Genomic DNA, 22,956 nt, shown 5'->3' with positions numbered 1-22,956 from the left:
ATTAATCACTAGTACCACAACACTACTGTCACATGAAATTTTCAGACACGGTGCGTGTCTCTTCATCTCCAGGGATTTGTCCTACTTTCATCTTCAACTTCATTTATAATGCATAATTTGTAGTGCTTCTCTGTATAGCAATAAGCAAAAAAATAAATGATGGAAAATAAAAAATAAAATAGAAAACAATGATCTCTGTCAAAACATTTACTGAAGGCAACTGTCTTCACTAAAGGCTTGCAAATACTTACCTGAGACAATTAAGATTAAATGCCATTTGGAAATTGTACTGCAGTATCCTGATGTGAAGGCAAATAGTTTCATAAAGAATACCAGGAATATATAACAGAGCCAGCTTCATAATATAAAATTATATCCCTAGGGCTTCTTAGACTCTTTTAGCTACTAAGCAAGATACAAAAGTGAGGAGAAGACTTAATTAGTTATCACACATAAGTAGATCATGCACAGTGTAAAGCAGTATACTGTATGTAAACATCAATATTTTGTTTATCATACAATATACTTTTCAAGTCTATAAAAAATACCTAGTACATCATAGTTTCATAGGTTCATAGAAGGTTACTAGGGTACTAGCCCTAGGGTCTTTATAAGCCTAGCCATGTTATATCCTTGTTCTCTTATTGACCAAGTTCTATGGTCTATATTTGCAGTGTGAGCCTATGATCAGCACCATCTGCCTTATCCATGAGGGACATGGGTGACACCCCCATTGAAATTTACAGTCTCCATCCAGCTGTCTAAGTTACACTTAAATAAGGTCATTGAGGAGCTCTGTTTTACATGACTTGGGAGTTTGTTCCATAAGAGTGGCAATCTCTGGGAGATATATCCATCTCTCCAGCATGTACTGTTAATGTTGCATGCTAGGTTAAGATTCCTAGAGTGAGTGTATCTTGTTCGATTTAAATTGCAAATGTGCAGCATTTCTATTAGGGTGGGGTCCAATACTGCTCTGTATGCCAGGCACAAGTCGCCCCTCAGCAGCCTATAAGATACAGTGTACAGTGACAGAGCCTTCAGTCTGTTCATGCAGGCCATGTGTTGAAGGCCCTGAGTTTTCTTGTTGAGAAACCTCTTAAGTCTCTCCAGCTGCTGCAGATATCTGGTGAAGTACATACAGAAGGGAGCATTGTACTCTATTAGTGGCCTAATGAGGGATGTGAATGGGGGAGTTATAACATCCTTAGCTCAGGATGCAATACCCTTAGTTATGAGATGTGCAACATAGAAGGCCTTCCTTACCACTGTGGACACATGCTGATCGAAGTTCAGGTTGCTATCAACCTGTGTTCCCAAATCTCTCAGCACAGGATTGAGCTAAGGAGCTACTGTTAATATTGTAATTTGCAGGGAAGTCCCCTTTGCCAAATGGGAAGATAAAACTTTTTTTTTTCCCGTTTAGTTTAAGTCCATGACTTTGGCACCAATCATTTGTCTGTGTAAACCCTTTCTGTAGTATGTCAACACTGTTGAGGAACTCAATGATTGCACCCAGTTTGCAGTCAGTGGTGAACTTGTTAAGCCACAGGCCATCTATTTTGGTCTGGACTTCTGAGAAATAGATTCCAAGCAGTAGGGGACCCAGTACAGATCCTTGCGGTACACCACTGGTAACTGTTCTGCTGGTAGAGGTAGAATCCCCAACTTTGACTGTATGCATTCTGTCAGTAAGCCAGTTGGCTACCCATCTAGTGACATATGGGTTAATATCCAGCTGGGTGAGTTTATCAATAATGCCTGAGTGTGGGATTGTGTCAAAAGCCTTGTCTAAGTCAAGATAGGCTGTATTTACTGTTTTGCTTTCATTCAGGGCTTTAGTGACATTCTCAATGAAGTCCACCTGGTTAATAAGCATGATCTACCCTTAACAAAGGCAAATTGGGTCGGGTCAATAGTTTGAAGGTCACCTATGTCTTTGTTGATAAGGTCCATGATGATTCTCTCCACAGCCTTGTGGTTCCACTAGGTTCTGTTTTAGATCCTTTAGTAGACAGCCTGGGATGTTATCCTGTCCGATAGAGGCTGTGTTTGTTGCCATGGTGACTGCGGCTGTGACACACTCTTTGGAGATGCTAGGTAGAGGACTGGTGACAGATATGCTTTGCGGTATGTCTGCTGGGGGTAGGGGGGTGAGGTTTGCAACAAATCTGTCTGCTAGCAGGTCGGCGATGTCTTCAGGGTCAGTATGAGTGGCATCGTCCACTACTCATTTGGCACAAAGCTGGGTGTTCCCTTTTAGATTTCTGATGTAGCTACAAAATGCCTTGTGATTATTCTTAGTTAAGGATGCTAGTTTAGCTTCATAATTGTCTTTAGAAAATTTTACAGAATATCTAATTTGCTTGTTCAAGCTGTGGAGGGTATCTTTCCTCTGCTGAGGCAGGCAGTTCCCTCTTGTTCTTAAAAATTAGTTTCTTCCTCTTGTTGTATAACCTATTTATGCTTGATGTCCACCAGGGTGGCTTTTTTTTTTTCTGTGAGGACCTTGTTTTGATCCATTCAGGTACAACTGAGTCTATACATTTGTATAGATATTTATACAGGGCATTTTTGTACACCTCTGTACAGGCGTTATTGTTAACAGTGGTAGCAGGGGGGGGTTAGGCACTATGGGTCTACTTTGGAATATCAAACTTTCAATACTTGGAACTTCATATGGTTAAGACCATAAGATCGAAGTTTTGAAACTTCAAGCAGTTTAAATAGAGTTTTCTGTATTTATTTAATATTTATTGATTTTACATTTGTTTACTGGGATAGTCCGACTGGATACATGTCCATTTTCATCAAAGGCCAGGGGAGAAAAGCTCCAAAAAGACATTAAAAAAACTGTTACATTTTTACAGTTTAAAACACAAAATAAAACACAAATAAAAGGATTTTTACACAGATGTAAACAAACACAAAAACAAATACACAAATTATTACATTTTTACTCAGAAACTTCTAGACAGTGTTTTTAAGAATGATAGGATATTGGATGCCTAGTAGGCTAACCTGGCAGTAGATCCAAGGAGATCATATGATTTATAAGTTAAGAAACAATAAAGTGTAGGCAGAAGTCCTCCATGTGCACACAAGTGATGGTTAGAGTTAGTCTGGATTAGGACAAGGACATAGCGATTGTTTTTTAAAGTACTGAATAAGACTTTTCTTGATTTGAGGTAGAGAGAGTGCAGATGTAAGATTAGCAGGAAGAGAATTTCAAGTTTTGCCAACAGAGTTAGCAAATAGAGATTTACCGGCTGTGTTGTTGGATTTGAGAGTTTGAACTAGTAATCTTTCAGATGAACGAAGTGCACTATGGTTACTGTAGGGGTGATGAGGTTTTTAAGTATTATCTGGTTGGTACAGGATCTTGTGTGCAACTATTAGTTGGTTAACCTGAAGTAGGTTAGGCAGTTTAAGCCATCCTAATAGATTTAGGTTATAACAGTGATGAGTTCTGTAGGCTGCATCGGTAGCAAATGTAGCAATGTAATTGTAGCTGCTAGAAAGGTTGTTAAGGTCAGTTTTGCTGAGGTTTGTAATTAGAGGGGAAGCATAGAGGAGGGTGAAGAGTAGATGTATACGAGCAATTACAGTTCTGGCTAATGCCGTTAGGAAGGGCTTGATCCTATATAGTGAGCCAAGTTTATTAACTGTTTTAATAGTTTTATTGATAAGATCAGGCTTAAGGTTATTATCTACTATAACTCCTAACAGTTTGGTTGAGGAATCTGGGGAAATAATGGTGCTGTTGTTGGATTTTAATATAAAGGTTAAAGGGGCAGACCTGTGAGTGGGGGAGAAAAGTAGCAGTTTGGTTTTATTAGGATTTAACATGAAACGACGGTTAAGGAGCCAATTTTCAACTGTGTTAAAAGTATTTTGGGATTGAATCTGCAACTCCGTAGGTGAAGTGTCGGAGCATACTACAGTGGAGTCATCTGCATATTGAATGCATGTTGCATTTGGGATGACCTTATACAAATCATTGATGAGAATGGAAAATAATAGTGGACCTAGTATGGAGCCTTGGGGTATTTCAAGGGTGATGTGTAAAAGAGTGGACAGTTTGCTCTGCCACAGGACAGCCTGTTGTCTACCACTGAGATATGATGATTGAAACCATTGGATGGCCTGGTCCTCTAGGGAGATAGATTTCAAAGTGTTTATGAGTATTTGGTGGTTTATAATATCAAAGACTTTTGAAAGATCGAGAAAGATATCAAAGGAAAGTTTATTATTGTTTTGGGTGTTGGTTAATGACATTAGAAAAGGAGAGGAGGGCTGAGGTTGTACTATGGAATGGTCTAAAGCCATGTTGGGTGTTGGCTAGAAGATTATTATGGATAAGATAGTTAGGAGTTGATTGTGGATGCATTTTTCCATAATTTTAGCCAAGGGTGACAGAATAGCCATGAGTCTATAGTTTGAAAGTTCAGTAGATCTGCCCCCTTTATGGAGTGGGACGACATAGGATATCTTCCAGATGGAGGGAATGGACGCTTCAGTTATAGTTCTATTGATCAGGATAGTAATGGGGTATGCTATGGTATCTGAACACTTTTTGTAGATATTCTGCAGGGAGGAGATCAGCAGACAGGGTGGTAGGCTTTAGTTTTTTAAGTAATTTTCAGACCAAAGATGTGCAAACTGGCTTTAAGTTAAAGGGGAGTTGGGAGCAGGGTGTAGTGGCTGGAGAATATGAGCATCCAGGAGATAATTGGTTAGCTAGGTTCTGGATGGTTGTTGTATAGAAGCTGTTAAAGGTATTGACAATTTCTGCTAGGGGTTTTTGGTTAGAATCCAAGGGGGTAGGAGTGGCGGACTGTCCTGGACTAAGGAGTTTGTTTATACCTATCCAAAACTTTTGTGGCTTGTTTTGGTGTTTTTCTTGTAGATGAGAGTAATAGTTTTTCTTGTCTAATGTGGATTTTTTTGTTTCATTTCTTAGCTGTCTGTGTCTAACTTGATCTATGGGTTTTTTTGTGGTCCTTGAAATGGCCCAAGCCCTATTTCTAAGTAGCATTTTATGTCTGGTTTCTTTTGAGAGCCAAGAAGCAACTTTTGTTTTGGTTCTAATAGTCCGTGCTGGTGCATGGGTGTCAAGGATGGATAGGAATTTGGTAAAGTAATTTACTGCTTCTTCAAGTGGTAATTGTTTCAGAAATGACCAATTGCAAGATTTGAGTTCATTTTGGAAATTTGTGCAGTTGAAATTCTTATTGTTCCTTATTGTTTTAAAAATGGACTGGTTGTGGATATCAGCTTTTTGCCTGATTAAATAGGTAAGGAGGTGATCACTTACATCATCAGGCAGGGTACCACTCTTGTATTTGAGGAGATGGGTGTTAACAAGAATCCAATCCAGAATACTTGCTTTATTGTTGGGTTTACTGTTCCTAGTGGGGGAGGATATGACCTGTGAAAATCCATAAAGGTTTATGTGGTGAGAGGGGGTTCTGAGGAACACATGTTCCAGTCTATGTTGAAGTCCCCAAGTGCAATGGCTTCTTGGGGGTAATTGCTGGATAACCAATGTAGGATATCTTCAAGGGTATTTATGTTATTGCCTGGGGAATATACGCAGAGATGAAATTTATACATTTGTTCTTATTAATGTGGAGCTTAGTGATAAGAATTTCAGCATTGCCAAACTGGGATGTTTGCAAGGCATTATTGGACACTTCAAGCATGGATTTGCACAGAACAGCTACCCCTCCTCCCTTTCCATTGGTTCGATGAAGCCTTAGGATGTTATAGCCTGGTGGTACAACATCTTTATCTGAAGTAGAAGGTCAGAAAGAGGAAATTTACCATTCTCTTCACTGTAACATGATCTTGGAGTTGGTATATTTAATTAGCACGTGGTGTGGGGGTGCAGGGATGCTTGCCCTCCTACAAAAATGTAAAAAAAAAGGGTTTTATTTTTGTTTTTATTGAAGTTTCAAACTTTCAAAACTTCAATGTTATGGTCTCAACTATATGAAATTTGAAGTTTTGAAAGTTTGAGCTTCCAAAGTAGATCCAATACTATTTATGCCATCGCTTAGGAGTTTTTCAGATATATAGATAAAAGAACCAATTGTTTCTGTTCTAACTGCATCATTTTGCACTAGCTGAAAATACCAGCAGTCCAACCAGGAAGCCTTGGATAAAAGGTGTTACGATAATAAGAGTGAGATCACACAAATGTCCACATCTGTTTTAGATAGTAATAGGTGGAGACTGTTATTTAACCTTGTAATTATTCTGCAGATTGAAATGAACATTTCCTGATGTCACCTGAATAGAAACTGAATTCTTCTACTCTACCTTTTCTGTGTAGCAAATTTTCCGGCATATAGCTGCTCTGTATTTTCCAACAGCAAAATAGTTACCATAATATGCTCTACTGTCACTGCCTGCAGTACTGTTGGATTAGCACTGGGATGTTGTTGTTGTTTTTTTTTTTTTAACCTCTAATAAGTGTCACTTTACCCACCTGTTTTTGCTTTGGGGTTTTTTTTTTTTTTTGCCTTGTATCGACCTGTATTATTTCTAACTTTTAACTCATACTTGGCATGTTATCACCATTTTACCCCTTCAACTGAATTTTATATTGCTGTTTTACCTGGTTATAACTTTCTTTGTTTTACAATCTTTAAACTGAGATCTTTCCAGTTATTTTACAAAGGTCTGTTTGATCATCACTGCATTAGATTTTTGTCTCAGTACTCCTGATAGTTATTTATTTATTTATTGAATTGCAGTTGTTTACTGGGAAGTCCAACTGGGAAAGAAAGCCTCTTTTCTGTGAAGGATCATGGAGAAAAGATCCATGAGAAATAGTAACAGTAGTACATACACAACATACAGAATATTCAGTTAAGATGTAGCACCATTACATATAAAGCTCCATGAAAACTGCTTACAGCAATACTCATACAACATACAGAATGCCAAGGTAACAGTAGCAACTTCACATACAAAGTGATGATGAATAAAGCAGGTAATTATGAAACAATCAGGTATAGCTTGCAGCAATGTAAATCAATGATAGGTGCAGTTTAGTAAAGCCGCGGTGGTGCAGCTGTAGCGTTGTTGCCTCACAGCAAGAGGTTCTCCTGTTCGATTCTCGGCTAGAGTGCCTTCTGTGTGAAGTCTGCATGTCCTCCCCACAGTTGAGTGGCGTTCAAAAGACATGCGTGAATGGGGGTGCCTTCGTTGAAGGTTGGGCATTGGGCTGGCAACTCAGCACCATAAAAATCGACTGCCAATCATTAGCGGACCGGAGTTCCGCTGTGGCGACCCCTAACCAGGAAAAGACAAACAAGAACATTAGGCCACATATACTTATATACATTTTGTCATTAGAAGTGTAGAAGACAGAAAAATAAGAGAGAAGAGAAAGTCTCAGACATGTAGGTCTATATAGGAGAGGTAGTTTACGAATAATTAAGCCTGATGAACAGTACGGGCATAGCCAAGAGCTGAGCAGAAAGAATTTTAATTTATATTTGTGCTGCTAAGGAGTTTGACTGGTGGGAAGCTTGAATTCCATGATACTGATGTACAATTGGAGTAAAGAACATTTCTCTTGTTTGGAGCTGTGTGGATTGAGAGGTGATGTCAGTAGAGTGGAGAGTACTGTTGGTGGAGTGGAGTTGTAGTATACTGTTTAAGGCAGGACATTTATCTGTCTACTGTCAGTCAGACTTTGGATGTATGTATAAATATATATATATATATATCTATATCTATATCTATATATATATATATATATATATATATATATATATATATATATATATTATACATATATATATATATATATATATATATATACATACACACAGGTATACAGCATAACACATTTGATCTATTTTTTTGATTGTATGTTGGATGTGGAATTTGAATGTCATGTTGTTGTCTACTATAACCCCTTGTCATTTATTGTTGGAGACTACCTCAATAGTACTATTGGCAGAGATTATTTGACTTTTGGCATTGCATTTGGTGTGTGACATAGGAGTGAAAAGGAGAAATTTTGTTGTTTTTTGGTTTAGCACTAGGTCTGATTTTGCTATCTACTTTTCTGTGGAGGAGAATGAATCTTATGTAAACAGATTGATTAAAAAGGATTTTGGGCTGAACATATAAGGGTTGCAGCAATGGCATATTGAACTACTTTGGCATGTTTTGAGGCAGTGAGTAAATTATTGATAAATGTATTAAATAGTAATAATTCTAATATGGAGCCTTAGGAACACTGGCAGAGACCCGTAAAAAGGTAGAGATGCAAGACTGCTATTTGGCAACTTATGATCTCTCAGATAGGTAACTGAGGAACCAGGAGTGGCTGGAGTAGTACAGATCAATGGAGGCTAATTGATGGAGCAGTTTAATATCTGAGAGAGTGTCAAAGATTTTAGATAGATACAAGATGGAATATTACCTGTATTGTGGCTATAATTAACACTGTTAGAAAAGTCAGTTAGTGTAGTGGTGGTACTGTGGTTTGATCTAAAGCCATTCTAAGTGCAGCAGAGGAAGTTATTGGTAAGAATGTGGCTTAGAATTTGGGAATGGATGTGTTTCCTCCTTTTCTGCAGGAGTAGGATGAATGAGTTCTTCTTGGGATGGGGACATAAGACTGTCAGATAAATCTGTTAATGAGTATTGAAACGGGGTAAGTAATCGAATCTGCTGCAGTTTTCAAATATTAATGGGATAAGTTATCTGCAGCTAGAGTAGCAGGTTTTAGTTTTAGGTGCTTTTTACTGATAAAAGTTGGGAAAGTGTTGATGGAGAAAGTTTTATGTTTGCCACTGACTTGCAAGTTAAGCAGGGGTGAATGGTTAGGGTCATTGTTAATAGTGATTGATGAAATAGGAGGTAAATAACAAAGCAGCATTGTCTGGGTTCATGTCTGTGTATGGATTGATCTGCTATATTCTACATGGCAATAGAGATTTTGTTTGATGGAGCTCCAAAAAGTAACAAGATGTTTTGGTGATTATTTTGTAAGTTAAAACAGTCATTTATTTTAGTTTTTATTTTGGTTTAATAACAAAGATGTCTGACGTTTTGGAGATTTTCCTGCATTTTGCTAACTTGACATGTTTTCCATGCCTTACTTATATTACGCATTGTTTTATTTTTTTTTTTTGGTTGTTGCAGATAGCCAGCAGGCATTGATTTGTCTGATCCTCTTTCTTTATATGGATACCAGTTTGTTTAGAACATTTAAGAAGGTAGCATTAAACAGGTGAACCATATCATCTAAAAGAACTGTTTTGAGAGTACTCAAGTTTATGCAAGTAAGAATGGCTAAGAAATTCCTCTATTAGAGTTTGTTAGATTTCATACTTCATTAAAATGGTATTTCTTGAGTTGAGGAGTTGTGTGTCTAATGGCAAAGACTGGTAGATAGTCACTAAATGTGTTTGGTAAGGTGCCTAAAGAAGACATTTAGTCAGGTTTGTTTGTTAGAAACTAGTTTAGTGTTCATTTTTTTTTCCTTTTTGACTTGTTGAGTCTGGTTATGGAATGAATGAGTTGTGAGTTGCCATATATGTTTAGTTACAATACAGGAGAATCAGAGTTGAGGGAGAGCCAAACTATGATTAAGTCACCCAGGATTATTGTTTCATGGTGAAGTGCTGATGTAGTCCAGGAGAGGAAATTTTCTAATCTGTTAGTCTTATCACCAGGCAGGACATATAGAGCTATACTAAAGAGGCTTATCATTTGCTCAGAGAAGGTAGATAACTATCTCAGCATTCTTGAAGGTGAGGGGAGTATTTGGGTAGGGAGAGGGACCATATTGTTAAACCAGCAGCCTTCTAGTGAAGTTAGCAGGCCTCTGGTACGCCCTGCCCAGGAAAAAAAAAGAAAAAAAGAATATTAACTGCTATAACAGGCATTGTTCTTCTGCATTAATCACCCCATAACTCATGTTCCTTAACAACACAGAGGCAGCTTAATGCTTTTAATTAGTTTAAGAGTCTCCCAAGTCAAAGTTGTACTTTTGTTAAATATTCTTTACTTGAATTCACCACTAAATTTACACAGAGATTGTCTTACCATTATATAATCCATGACATGTTTTTTTGTGTATCTTCTGGCTGAATTCTCCGCCGCGATTCTGCACACTCCATTCTTCTACCCTACCACACTTCCACCCATCCCACCCATCTCTACTATTATACTCTCTATCCCCACCATACATGATTTTACACTGATAGCATCCACTTCTTCAACTATCCCCCATTAATGAACGTTTTATTCATTCAACAATAAGCCATAACCTTAAACTAGAATGGCATGTCTTTCTTCATTACTATAATATGCTGCTCCTAAATGTCCTATTGTTTCTCCTGACTGCCACCATTACACACTTATTCTCACCACAGTATCTACATGAAAGTAATTAGCTACCTTCATCTATTGCAATTAACTACCACACTACTTTCAAAAAAGTAATATCTTCATAACCCCCACAATTTTTACTCTTTCTCGTGTCCTCTTCTTCTTCTTCAAAAAATAATGTCTGTCCCAGTCGAATACTAATCACAAGTCAGTCATCCTGTCAAAACCTAAATATATGTAACTGCACACACAATAGCCTTCCCTTCTAAAACTTCACCTCTCAGGTGACATTAATCCCAACCCAGGACCCCATTCAGAAATCCCATTCATTTCACAATTATTCCCATACCCATCATATTCATACGGATTTCTCCTCTTTAATATCAACCTCTGAAATTTCTGTAACAAACTGTCAGAGGTACATGCCTGAATTTCCCAGCACCTACCTAACATAATCATAGCCACAGAAACATGGCTAAAGCAGGACATGCATGACAGAGAAGTGTTTTCCTCAGGCTATAACATCTTTAGACTTGATAGATAACAGAAAAAAGGTGGTGGGTTGCCATCATATATAAACAAACACTTAACCTCTCACTTCATCCAACTTCTCCCTCAACTATAGGAATAGCAGAAATTCTGATGGCTGTTCTGAGAATAAACAACCATAAATGCATAAGTACTGTAGTAGTATTCATCCATTCTGGCACTGACTTTGACACAACTGAGAAACTCCTTTTGTGGGGTTTCTTCATCTACCTGTGAAGAAACCATCATAATGGGAAATTTAAAATCTATACAAACCTCCTTCATCAAAAACCTTTTCCTAAAACTTAAAACTTACGACTCTTGCTCCAAATAATGTTCCTCCTAAATATACAAAACTAGCAGCATGCATCAGTCTACACAGTCAGCATTCTAATCAACTGCTCCATCAAAGAGAGCGATGTCCCATGGCTCTGCAAGAAATGGTATGCTTTGCCACTTCACAAAGGTGGGCACTGTAGTGACTTTACCAGCTATCAACTGATTGTTATCCCCTCCCCACTAGCCAAAATCCAAGAGAAATGCAACCATCACCAGCTACTAAAATCTATACTGGAAAATAATGTATTTCTCCTTCTCAACAAGGGTTCCACCCACATCAGAGTACCAACACTACACTCTTCAGTTTCTGTACTCACATTAACCAGCACTGTAACACATGCAAAATAATATCAGCAGTATTCCTTGACCTGTCCAAAGCCTTTGAAATGGTGTCCCAGGCCTAAACTTCGTAATAGACTCTTCTCCCTTGGACTAAACAGTCCATCTCTGTCCTGTCACAGTTCTCCAGTTACCTATCTGACAGGCACCATGCAGTCAAATGGACTACTGACATCTCTTCCTTTCTTCCTGTATCTGTAGGGATTCCTCAAGTCTCCATCCTAGGACTACTCTTATTTAATATTGTCATTAATGGCCTGCATAAATCAACTAAAATTCCTCTATTATACGGTATATAGATGATTCAACACTCATCTGTTCAGCTAAATTATCGAAAAGGTAAAGCAACTAGCACAGGAATCCTTCCTGTATGTGGAGGCCTGGATCTGTATCTCACAGTTTCTATTGACCCCCAGCCTTCCCCCAAATAAAACTTCTCTTTATGACTAAAACATTCCTTGAGAACAATACCAGCTTCACAATAATCTGTTTCTATAACACCACAGTTAAAACTGCTCCACACTCCAAGCTATTAGGAACAGTAACTGAAGAAAATATGAAATTTGATCTTCAAATAAAAGTAACAGTCAAAAATTGCATCAAAATCTTGGTCTTTTGTAAAGAATTAACCCATTTTTAACTGAAGAACCAAAAGTAGATATAGCGTACCTGCTATTAATCCACAAACCACCCAAGTGAACCTATTAGAAAGTCCAGTTGTGTAAGATCTTACCATAATAGCAGATGTCTTACTTCTCATGCCTGCAGTATTCCTTATTCTTGTGTTATCCTGCCAGGGACAGCCTAATGTCCGGCAACATACTAAGTCCTTTGCACTTTCCCAACATTGTACGTCAGATGTTTGTCTTGCGCGCAAGGCATAAAGTACATATGTGATGTACAGATGTCTAATTTTCGTTACTGAAGTGCACCAGGAGAACCAGAGCAATCCCAGAGAAACAATAACATGCCCATCCACAAAGGAAATATTAGGAGATAAGGATGTAAGAGGACATCTTTTGGATAGCATTAGAGCAACAGAAAATAAAAGTGGGTAGGAGGAATAGACCTAATAATGTAACAGTGAGAAGTAGAGCATCTATTGTTATGGAAAGAGCAAACAGAACTGTACTATGTCCTTCCTTTTCACTGTTGCTGTATTCTTTATTATTGGGGGAGTACAAAAGCTACTGGAAGGTATGGGGAGGAGGAAGGCAGAAAAGAACCCTCTACAAATCCATGAGTGATTGTCCTGGCCCTGGAAATGTCACCCAACTTATAATGCTTGGTAAAAGTGAGGCAGAAGACCAAGTAGCAGCTCCTAAGATGGCTCTAGTATCCAGACCATTGTAAAAAGCACCAAAAGAAGGCACTGCTCTGTTAGAATTAGTATGAAAATAAGAGGAGAGCTGCTTTTGCCTTAGGCATCCAGGAGGAGATGGTTTGCTTAGACATTGCCAAACCCAATCTCCTGTCATGAAAGGAGACAAAAAGTTGTTCAGATTTTCTTATGCATTTAGTCTTATCCAAATAATATCTGAGCTATGTAAATCCAAGGTGAGTAGTACCTTCAGATGAGCAGATTGTGGAGAAGAAAACAAAGAGAGAAGATTAACAGATTCATTCAAGGACAAATCATTAAACTCCTCGGGCATAAAAAATAAAGATTAGTGCAAAGAGACACTGTCGATATGAACAAACAAACAGAAAAAAAAAGGTGTAACCACCATAAGGGCATGGAGTTCAGAAATGCTCTCAGCAAAAGAAAGTGCCAACAACAATACAGTCTTCCAACTACAACTTTATAGGGAAGAAGAAGAGGCATGTTCAGAAGGAGAACAAATGTAACACCTGAAGAAGGAAGACATTTTTTATTTGAGGGGGCCTGATATGAAATACACCTTTAAGGAATTGTTTAAACTCAAAACTAGAAGACAAAGGTGGACACAAAGGCAGACTGGCAGAAATGGTGGAGAAATGAGCTTTAATAGATGAATATGCCAACCCAGTATTAAGCAGGTAACGCAAATAAGAAATGACCATAAAGACCCCCACAGAAAAAGGGTCCTGGCCATGCTTTAAACACCAAACAGAAAATCTTTTCCATTTAGCCACATATAATTTCCCAGTAGTTAGATTTCTGGCCGCCTACAAAATATGAAGCATGTCTACATAAAACTGCTGTCTGAAAGTAAACAAAATTCTGTCAGCAAAGTGTCAGTCAAAGTGTGAACAAGTGAAGGTGAATAAGAAACCTCTTGTCTTGTGTGAGAAGATCCATCCTGTGAGGTAACTTACGATAAATGTCCCTGGCCAGCTGAAAAAGGAGGAGGAATCAGTGCTGTCTGGACTAAAAGAGATATACCAGCAATATTTTAGATGTGCCCCACATGATCTTGTGCAAGAGGAGGATATGCATACAAGAACATCCCCTTTCAAGAAAATGCTAGTGAACTTGGAACTCAGGAACCCAATCAAGTAAGTTGTTTGTTCAGAGGGAAGGCAAAAAGATCTACTTGATACATGCCACAACAATGTACAATGTCTACAAACACCTCTCTGTGAAGGAATGATTCGTGAGGATGTGTCCTGGACTTGTTCAGAGTCTGCTACTAGGACTGTGCTTTGAAGGGATGTAAACCATCTGAAGAATCAAATTATGTTGGGTTGTGAAATCCTAAACTAGTAGACCCAGCCTGCAAATTAGATAAGATTTTATGTCTCTCTGCTTGATGTACTACATCATTGTTTATAAAAACCTTTAGGGGACCTGGGAGTGAAAGGCCAGAAAACCAAAGATTAGAGCCCTCATCTCTTTGATACTGATGTGGTTTGACATCTGTTAATGAAACCAAAGATCCAGGGCATTCAGATTGTTGGAGGAAATTCCACAACCTTGATCAGAAGCATCTATGTGCGGCTGTTGAGTCAGTGTGAACTTGTGTAGGAACCTGAAAAGACAAAATTAGATTTAGAGAGATTTGCTGAATCCACCAGTGGAGATCAAGTTTGAGACATGGTAAAAGAGGGAGAGGAAAGCCCAGAGGGTGGCCAGCAATGGAGCCAAACAGTCTTCAGACACAATTGGAATTTCCTCATTTGGTGTTTGGCAAAATGAGCCAGGTGAACAGTGGATGCCACGATCCCCAGGGTTCAGAGAAATTGCCTTACAGGAAGAACTGGAAGAGTATTAAGAGACCAGAAATAAGTAAAGTGAAGACCTTGAGAAGCAGAAGAGAACTCAGCACTGGAGAGGAATGAATCCTGCAAACAAAAACACTTGATCCCAAGAGGGAGACAACACTTGACTTTTTGAGATTAAGATTGAATCCTACACTGTACAGAGAAGCATAGAGAAGTGTATGTTCTGAAGCAGGAGTTACTAAGATTGGGGCTTAAATCAGAAGGTCATCCAGATTAGAAAATGTTTGGGTTCCCTGAAGTGTAATAAAAGCTACTATAGGGCGGTGTGGGGGGGGGGGGTTCAGACATTTGATAAATACCCTTGGAGCTGTAGAAAGACCAGAAGGCAAAGTGTAGAACTGATAATAAGTGGAAGAAACAGAGAAACATAAACATTTCCTGAAAAGAGGGTGAATAGGAATATATAGGTAAGCTTCCTTCAAATCCAGGGAGACCAGAAAAGCCTGGGGAAGCAAAAGAGAGAAAAGAGTATGAAGAGACAACATACTGAAGGAAAGAACAATGAGAAAGGTGTTGAGATAGAACTGCTCTAGAATGGGCCTCCATGACCCTTCCTTCCTGTGAGCCAGAAACATTCTGGAATAAAAAGCTGTTCCCTGTTGAGACAAGGAAACAGGTAGCATGGTTCCCCGTTCCACCAGATCCTGCATGACCAGAGTAAAATGAGGAAGCTGGCAAGGATAAGGTTGATAGAGACTAGACAATGTTGGAAGGGACTTCAAAGCCATGAAATAACCATGTTGGATGATGGAGAGAACCTAGAAGTTTGTGGTAATCTGTTGCCAAACAGGATGGTAACAGCCTGAGGGACATAGGAATCTGATCGAGGAGTTTGAGAAATTAGATGTCAGATAGAGGCAGATTTATCTGCAATATCTCCATCTGACAGAAACAGATGCAGTTGCCCTAGCTGAGGCACCGGCTGCATCATAACTGCATTTAATAGAATGATGGTCACCTGAAAGGCAGAACTTAGTAAGCAAACAGCAGAAGTCTTAATGTTTATATCAGGCAAGTCAGTTTACCTCTCCCTCAGTTGGGATAGAAGAACCCAGACATATCTAGCCATGTGGGTCTGATAATTAATGGCCTAAAAGGCCAAAGTGTGCACTTCTCCCTGCATCTCTCCACAGTATGTCTGTCCTTGTCAGAGGGCAGAAGCCTGGAAGAGGAAAGCAATTTGGATGGCTTATCCATTGACATAGAAGCCACTGCAGGATCAGATGATGGGCTTTTATACAAGAACTTATGATCCTCAGGTACTTTATAAAATCTGTCTGGCTTCTTATGGATTGGAAGTTTAGAGCCAGGAGTCTGAGAAGCTGCTACCAATGTGTCCAGCAGGACACTTAAACAGGAGGGAATGCAGAAGTTCTGGGTGAGTCCATTTGCAAAGGTTCATAATACCTCTTCTGAACCTCTGATACTTGGAAACAGACTACTTAAAAGTGATTCTTTACACAAACACTTATCCCCAAAGATAATTCCTCAAAGGGAGAGTTAGAGGACAAGGAATCCTCTTCATTAGATCCTAAGACTAAAGACCAGTTTATTTGTGAGGAATATGCCAAGGATTTTTTAACACAGTCCAGCACCTCATCAGAAGAATCACAATCCCTTGTTCTCTTAAATGAGGGTGAATGACCAAGGAGCAGCAGCAGCAGGGACAGGCAATCCCTGTGGGGGTTTCAAAGCCATAAAGGCATTAAACAGCCCTTGAGTAAAGTCCTCCTGCTACTTTTTTGTGAGCATCATTACCTACAGTAGTCACAAGTTTGTTTCCTGTTTCCCTTATAAAGAAATTCTGCATTGTCAAATGCAGGAGGTTCAGAGACCTGTCTGGATTCAATGAGGGTACCAGGCTCTACTTCTAACTACAGACTGATGTATCCCCCTAGGCCATTAATAATCCATGATTCCCCCACTCTTTCTGTACTAGATGTATGCACAGCCTCAGAGGACATGTGAGTAGGTAGCTCCATGATGGTCTCCAACTGGGTTGTATCAGAGGGAACTAACATTAGCACCAGCTGGTCTTTGAGTTCTTCATCCAACTCAAGAGAGACATCTGGTGAAAGCTAATCAGCCTAGACATCCACATACCACCCCCACCCCCCAATTAGGGAAACCATTGTAAAAAACTTCTCCAAAGCGAACTTCACACTTCTTAAGACAGAAGTGGCAAACTTCATGACACCCATGCAGATGGACAATAGAGGTATGACTGCTGAATCCTACACAAATGCACTTTATAAGCACTTACACGAGTGCATGGATCATGCTATCCCTAATAGAACCAAGATGTTATCTTCCAAAAAAAGGAAGCCAATCTGTTGGTCCTCTGCCATAAACAAACTCTACAACAGAAGAACGAAACTTCCAAAAAAGAGTAAAATCCCATGACTGGAGGAACTCCCTGGTCAACCTCAGTAAGAAGCTGAGATCCCTCATAAAATCCTCCAAAGCTAGTTACAAAAACAAAATTGCCACTGACTCTAAAGACAACCACAAAACATTCTATAGCTATGTCAAGAATCTCAATGGGAACACTCAGATCTGCTCTGAGTTACAGCACAATGGCTCTAAATATACAGAACCAACTGATATTGCCAACATCCTAGCAGATAGGTTCAGTGCTAACTTTTCTCCCCTCTCACCCCCTAGAGGGCCCATCTCTATACCTGAAGAATGCAATGTTCCTATAATCATGGCTGCACAGGTAAAAAACACACTCTCCAAAGCCAAGAACACAGCATCCATGAGACCTGACAATATCCCAGGCTGCGTTCTACATGAATTACAGAATGAACTGGCACCCAACCTAAGTACCATGTTCAATCATAGCCTCACCTCAGGCTTTGTACCCACTGAATGGCGCACCGCGATGGTTATCCCACTCCACAAAGGGGGAGCCACGACGGACCCTGGGAACTACCACCCCATTAGCCTGACGAGCCTGGTCTGCAAGGCCATGGAACGTATCATCGTGGAACTCATAAACAAAGACATTGGTAATCTCCAAACTCTGGACACTACCCAGTTTGGATTTGTAAAAGGCAGATCATGTCTCCAAACCTGATTGACTTCTTTGAAGCAGTCACCAAAGCCATAGATGAGGGTAAAATGGTTCACACAGCTTATCTAGATCTCGCCAAAGCTTTCGACACCATCCCCCACTCTGGAATTATAGATAAGCTCACTAAACTAGGTATAAATCCCTATGTCACAAGATGGGTTGCCAACTGGCTCATGGACAGAACCCACACTGTGAAAGTAGCGGATTCCAAATCTGACTTCAGACCAGTGACAAGTGGAGTACCACAGGGTTCAGTCCTGGGTCCTCTCCTGTTTGGTATCTACTTCTCTGAAGTGCAGGCTAACACAGAAGGTCTTTGGCTAACAAAGTTTGCAGATGACTGCAAACTAGGAGCCATGATCGAAACTCCTAATGATGTGCCTCACTGAGACAGATACCTGGTGTCAAAGCCATGGCCTGAAGCTCAATGCCAAAAAGTGTATTGTCATCCCCTTTGGTAAAAACTCTGTACCCATGAACTACCACATAGCTGGTAGTCTACTTAATGCTGAAAATGTGATGAGACCTTGGGACACAGGTGGACAGTAGTCTCTTCTTTGATAATCACATCGCCACAGTGGTGAGGAAATCATTCTACGTGCCTCATCTCATCACAAAAGGATTCTCATCCAGAAAAAAAGAGGTCATTGTTCCCCTCTACTCATCACTCATTAGACCCATTATAGAGTGCAATGCCCCTTTTGGTATGTACCTCACAAGACATCTAAAACAACTGGAAAGACCACAGAAATACCTCACAAAGAAGATTACTGGCCTCAAACAGATGCCCTACACAGACCGTCTCAAAAAACTACAGCTTTACTCCATCGCATATTGCCTACTCAGGGGCGATCTCTGCCTAACATACAAAGCTATGTCAAACCCAGAGCTGATGGACATGCTCCACTTAAAGAAATCCCAATCCATCCGAGCTACATGCTCTAGGGACCTAAACCTTGTCACCACAATAAACAGAACATGCTGGAGGGATAGATTTCTGTCCCAGTGACTTCCCATAGTCTGGAACAGACTACCTATCTATGTCAAACAGAGATCCTCATTAGCACTCTTCAAGAAAAATCTTGATGATTGGATGGGAAATGGGAAATTCACCCCAGGGATCACTTCTGTGGCTCTGCTAGACAGGGGCACAGGAAAATAATTTTCTTGGGTGGCGAAAGCCAGAGTACATTTTTTGGCTAGGCTTATATAGGCCCTATGGCCAATAGCCTAGTACCTACCTATGAACAGATTCAATATGTGCCCTTTTGGCTTTTTTCTTTAAAGGAGGCTGAACTATGGGGCAGGCAGATTCAGCCATGGTACCTTAGGGGAGCAAATGCCTTACAGATATCACACTGAGTATGGTTGTGTGTAGCACCCAAACAAAAGAAGGCAGTTCTTATGTCTGTCTTTATAGGGAATCTGCCTCCCATACTCACATTTTCCCTTCCTGGATGACGTGAACACAAACTATAAGAAGTAAAAAGAAAGGAAGTAACCCCAATGGGGCACTTATCTGTATCAGTCTCGGTAGAAAAACCACCTTAGTGAACATCATACAGACTGAATTCAAAAGTAGTGTTTGGATTGGCAGCAAAAAAGTTGTTAAGATTAGGCATGTGTATATCACATATGTAGCTTATGCCTTACATGCAGGACATAAGTCTGATGTACAATGTCATGAAAGTGTAAAGGCTTTGGTATACTAGCCGACCTTTAGGTTATCCTCTGCAGGATACTCCAAGAATAAATAATACTGCATCAAGGATAAGGAAGGCATGGGTGCTATAACAACATTCAAAATACCTACCATACAGGTCACTCCTCTGCTTAGCCCTAAAAACCTCAAGGATAGAACTCCCTCACTGCTTGACTTACTCTCAACTAAATATGACACATACTCTAATCCACAACCCTGAAAAATGCCCAAGCTTAGCCAATATTCTTACTCACAGTATTTTTAACAGACCCCAGTGATCACATGATAAAGACTTACTAAGTGTGATTAAATCAGTTAACTTAGAGGAGACCCTCTATTCCTTTGTCTCAAACACATAGAATTTAATTCCATTTCCCATAAGAGTAGACCCTTAAAAGCAGTCCTAAAAATGCATTTCAATGATAATTGGGGTTGCTGTTCCTCCACCCCTGGCTAAAATATTATCTGTCCTAACAGGTAATTTTGTTAGCTACTCTAGCTTTGCTTTCCTGTGCTTTCAACCCCAGCTGATATTCTATACCTTCTCTTTCATTACCACATCATCTCCTCTGGCTATTTTATATCAGTGCTGACACCTATCATATTCTGCTTGTGGTCTATAATCTTTCTCAGCTTAGTATGTAAGGGTATACTTACATGTTATTAAATTTTCTGACTGAATGATGCTCACATGTATTTATAAACTGCTATGTTTTCTGCTGTACAATTGTATTGTAAAATTTTATTTATTGATGTGTAAAAATTCATATGGCGTTTTTCTCCTCATGCCTCCTCTAAAAAGGGCTCTGCCCAGTTCAATCAACCTGGTAAATAAATAAATAAATATATTATATCTATGCTGGCATCTTCTTTGTCTTTATGTTGAGTCTAATAATAATAATATATATATATATATATATATATATATATATACATACACACGTATATACACACACACACACATAAATATATATATATATATATATATATATATATATATATACATATATTTTTTGTAATCTGGTGGAGTGATTTCCTCATATTTGATGTCTGGCTTTAGCCAAGTTTCAGAGATGGCTATAATGTCAGGAGCATGGTTATTTAAATATGCATGAAGTTCAGTTGTTTCTGATATTGATATGATAGAATTTTAATATAAAAAAAGCTGTGGACTGAATACATAGGTGAGAATGTGGAGAACACCCAGGCATATTTATACTAGGCCCAGGGTTAGGGTGAATATCACCAGAGAGTTGTATTTTTTAGGGGGGAGAGAGCATAGTGGAGCGATAGTTTATTTTTTATTCTGGGTCTAGGGTGAGTTTTAGCATGGATGAGTGAGGCTAGAAGAAATGGGAATTTAAATAAGTCACTGCAGGAGCTATATAGAGATAAAAATGTCTTATTATACATTTTCTAGTTTTACAATATTTGAAATTTTCAGACTTTTTTCACAGTATGCTGCTTATTGTAAATTACTGTGATGACTTGCAGTACTGTAAATTCCACCAAGGCCCTCCGGTGGTAAACCCCCCAAAACATATTTTGAGTTACTCTGTTATTATCTGTAGATAGGTGATGGGTTAACTTTTATTTGATTAGTGTTTTTGTCCCATGCATCAGCTTGATTAATGCATTATGTCTGGAACAGGTTAGCAAGATTACATTTTTTAAGTAGGCTTCTAGCTAATTACTTATATTCACATTTATCACTTTTTGCTTAAGTAACAGGAAAGTAATAACTGACTTTATTATCTTGATTTTGCTTCCCTTAATGTCTCTGGACAGGTTATAATTGAAGTGGATATAATCTGGATTGGCCAATATGTCCAGTTAACAACTAAATAAATAAAATTCATAGGGGTGCATGTTAATGTTTAACCAATGCAAGAGATCCCACCAAGTAATATTGAATGACAACCCTGTTGATGATATGACTATGTGGAGAACCAGCAATTGATTATAGTAAAATGAATAGTTACTGAATATACTGAATAAAAGACTTATAAAAGGAAAAATGTCAGATAACTAGCAGGTATTACTAATAAAGTAAATACTAAGTTAATGACAAACTAACAAAAGAATATACATAAAAGGTGCAAAACGTGAATGTCCTGACATGCTTTTTTCAGTCTGAATGGAGTTGTGGTGACTAAAATCTATGACTTTCTGTGTGTGTGTGTGTGTGTGTGTGTGTGTGTGTGTGTGTGTGTGTGTGTGTGTGTGTGTGTGTGTGTGTGTCCGTTCGCATGTGCATGCGTGTAAAATAAAAAGTATCATATGCATGAATTTTGTTTTGTCTGAGGTATAAGATGTCACTGTTTTTTTTCCTTTATACATATACACATTTAATGCTATCTTTATTGTTTGAGACTATATTAACCAAGCCACAACACAGCAAGCAGAAGGTATACCCTTGCTAACACTCAGTGTTATGTTCTTTGTATCACCTTGTAGCTGGGTTGGCATAACCAAGGAGATCTTGTCAGATGAAAACGTTAGGTCATAATGTGTTCCTGATAAATGCTACAGAGTAAAGAGTAAACAAATAAGAACTAATATTTACAATCAAATAAGCTGACACATTTAAATAAAGATTTGTATAGGTTTACAAAATAAAATATAATAGCCGTGTACCATTAGCTTCCTTGCATACTGCTTGCCATATGGCAGGTGTTTCAGACTTCTACTGGGTCTCCCTTTTTTTTATTATATGGTCATCAACCAGGAGGATTGAGAGATATAGAAACAAAAGAATGTAAGAAGAAAAGGTATCTATAAGAAGTTGAACAGGCTAGAATCCATCTTACCATTGGTAAAAATCCCATGTAGAAGTGGAGTGGGACTTGCTAGAAACCCATCCCACCTCTAGTAAAAGATCCCATGTGGAAATAGAGTGGGACAGACTAGAAGTCATCCCATTATTGGTAAAAGATTCCATGTGGAAATGTAGTGAGACAGGCTAGAAGCCATCACAACACTGGTAAAAGATGTGATGTGGAAATGGAGTGGGACAGGCTAGAAGCCATCCCATCACTGGTAAAAGATCCCATGTGGAACTGCAGTGGCACATCTATAACAGGGTAGACAGATTAGGGAGATTTTAATCTTTTAATCAAGTGGCAATGCTTATATCGTATGGACAACAAATTAATTATTGTTCAGTTACCATGAGTTTTCTTACATAATAAATAGAATATATCAAGTTAAGTGTTATGTTTTCAAGCCAGGTTATAAAAGGTAGTACGGTTAGTACAGGTTTACAGAATAAAATAGGATAACTAGGTACCATTAGCTTCCTTGCACACTGCTTGCCATATGGCAGGTGTTTCAGACTTCTGCTGGGTCTTCCTTTTCAATTATTATATGGTCATCCACCAGGAGAATTGAGAGATACAGAAACAAA

At 38.9% G+C, this 22,956-nt stretch overlaps 1 protein-coding gene across 1 annotated transcript in view; it reads left to right on the top strand.

The window, feature by feature from the left end:
• LRRTM3 (leucine rich repeat transmembrane neuronal 3) overlaps positions 1–22,956 on the top strand; it is a 1,115,649-nt gene that overhangs the window by 542,418 nt on the left and 550,275 nt on the right. The gene's annotated exons all lie outside the window — the stretch shown is intronic.

Source organism: Protopterus annectens, chromosome 14.part0 (assembly GCF_019279795.1).
Source record: "Protopterus annectens isolate FY-2018-M chromosome 14.part0, PAN1.0, whole genome shotgun sequence".
NCBI classification, from domain to species: domain Eukaryota; kingdom Metazoa; phylum Chordata; order Ceratodontiformes; family Protopteridae; genus Protopterus; species Protopterus annectens.
The sequence above is the reverse complement of the archived record's forward strand: the minus strand, read 5'-3'. Positions and strand labels throughout refer to the sequence as shown.